Source organism: Vipera berus (assembly GCF_964194415.1).
Source record: "Vipera berus genome assembly, chromosome: 1".
Lineage (NCBI taxonomy): Eukaryota > Metazoa > Chordata > Lepidosauria > Squamata > Viperidae > Vipera > Vipera berus.
This window is the reverse complement of record NC_138202.1, coordinates 323,823,715-323,826,426: the sequence shown is the minus strand read 5'-3', so window position 1 is coordinate 323,826,426 and position 2,712 is coordinate 323,823,715.

The window sequence follows — 2,712 nt, the reverse complement described above, 5'->3', positions numbered from 1 at the left end:
CAAGCTAGACTCCAGCAGTATGTGGATCGAGAATTACCAGAAGTACAGGCAGGATTTCAAAGAGGCAGAGGAACTAGAGATCAAATTGCTAACATACACTGGATCATGGAGAAAGCTAGAGAGTTCCAGAAAAACATCTACTTCTGCTTCATTGACTATGCTAAAGCCTTTGATTGTGTGGATCATAACAAACTGTGGCAAGTCCTTAAAGAGATGGGCATACCAGACCATCTTATTTGTCTCTTGAGAAACCTATATGCAGGCCAAGAAGCAACAGTGAGAACTGTACACGGAACCACTGATTGGTTCAAAATTGGGAAAGGACTCCGGCAAGGCTGTATACTGTCGCCTTGCCTATTTAACTTATATGCAGAGCACATCATGAGAAAGGCAGGGCTAGATGAATCAAAAGTTGGAATTAAGATTGCCGGAAGAAACATCAACAACCTAAGATATGCAGATGATACCACTCTAATGGCAGAAAGTGAAGAGGAACTAAAGAGCCTCTTGTTGCGAGTGAAGAAGGAGAGTGCAAAATGTGGGTTGAAACTAAGCATTAAGAAAACCAAGATCATGGCATCTGGCCCTCTCAATTCCTGGCAAATAGATGGGGAAGAAATGGAGGTAGTGACAGATTTTATTTTCCTGGGCTCCAAGATCACTGCAGATGGGGACTGTAGCCAAGAAATTAAAAGACGCTTGCTCCTCGGGAGGAAAGCCATGGCAAATCTAGACAGCACACTAAAAAGCAGAGACATCACCCTGTCAACAAAAGTGCGTATAGTCAAGGCTATGGTCTTCCCAGTTGCAATGTACGGCAGTGAAAGCTGGACCATAAGAAAGGCTGCACGCCAAAGAATTGAAGCCTTTGAACTATGGTGCTGGAGAAGACTCCTGCGAGTCCCTTGGACTGCAAGGCGATCAAACCGGTCAGTCCTAGAGGAGATCAACCCTGACTGCTCTTTAGAAGGCCAGATCCTGAAGCTAAAACTCAAATACTTTGGCCACCTAATGAGAAGGAAGGACTCACTGGAGAAGAGCCTAATGCTGGGAAAGATTGAGGGCAATAGAAGAAGGGGACGACAGAGAATGAGGTGGCTGGCTGGAGTCACTGAAGCAGTAGGCGTGAGCCTAAATGGACTCCAGAAGATGGTAGAGGACAGGAAGGCCTGGAGGAACATTGTCCATAGGGTCGCGATGGGTCGGACACGACTTCGCAACTAACAACAACAATCACTCATTTGCCATCAAATGGATTTCAGGGTGTGAGTTTCTGCTCAACTTTCAAAGTATCCTTTTCCATGATATGTCACCTGAAGTGAAGTGTTCCAGACCAACCCCAGCAGTTCAGTGGTGGCTTCACAAATGCAGGAACATCCTTCCAATAAGTCAACTCTTACCATAGTTTCTAATATTACCATAAATGCTATACCCACAATGGCTGAGTAAATAGAATGCTGCTGATTCACAACCTGGCAGAATTTTTTAAAATTATTATTTTTCTTTCCCTGAGCTTCCTACTTTTCCCTGTGTTTTTTTTTAAAAACTAAGTGAAACAATATACCTTTTAATCCTTTTTATGGAAAAAATTAGAAAACATATGGGCACAAAACTCTATTTTTTAAAAAAAAAAAGTTCTGTCACATTTTAAATCAGCAATGTTCTATATGTTCTGTTCTGTTCTTTTATGTTATCTTTTCTTTTCTTTTCTTATCTTATTTTAACCATTGTGCTATTGTAACATTCGTGGTAAAGTTAGCTTTACTAGACATTTGCAAACAGTTGGACAGTAAGAAAATATTTTTAAAATTAAGTTATTTTTTTTAATGATGATAATAATAATAATAATAATAATAATAATAATAATAATAATAATAATAATAATAATAATAATAATAATAATAATAATAATAATATAAAAATAAAAAAGTTGGAAGGGACCTTGGAGGTCATCTAGTCCAACCCCCTTCTCAGGAAGGAAACACTATACCATTTCAGACAAATGGCTGTCCAGTCCCTTCTTAAAAACTTCCAGTGTTGGAGGATTCACTGCTTCAGAAGGCAGGTTGTTCCAATGATTAATTGTTCTAACTGTCAGGAAGTTTCTCTTTAGTTCTAGGTTGCTTCTCTCCTTGATTAGTTTCTATCCATTGCTTCTTGTCCTGCCTTCAGGCGCTTTGGAGAATAGCTTGACTCCCTCTTCTTTGTGACAACTGCAGATATATTGGAATACTGCTATCATGTCACCCCTAGTCCTTCTTTTCATTAAACTAGACATACCCAATTCCAGCAACCATTCCTTATATGTTTTAGCCTCCAGTCCCCTAATCAACTTTTTTGCTCTTCTCTGTACACTTTCTAGAGTCTCAACATCTTTTTTACATTGTGGTGACCTACTACTTGATAAGATAGAAAAATGTGGGTTAGACAGCATCACCAGAAGATGGATTCTTAGCTGGCTGACAGGCCGTACTCAGCGTGTGGTCCCAAATGGAACTGCATCTACATACATGGAAGGAAGTGTGTAGTGGGGTGTCCCAGGGCTCTGTTCTGGGCCCAGTGCTCTTCAACATCTTCATCAACAATTTTGACGAAGGGATAGACAGATGCAAAAAACGAGTTAAATAGTTCTGCTTTCTCCCTGTTGTTTGCCACTTTCTTGCCACCACTTAGTGTGGTGGGATGGAGGGTTTGTTGTCACTGTGTGTTGGG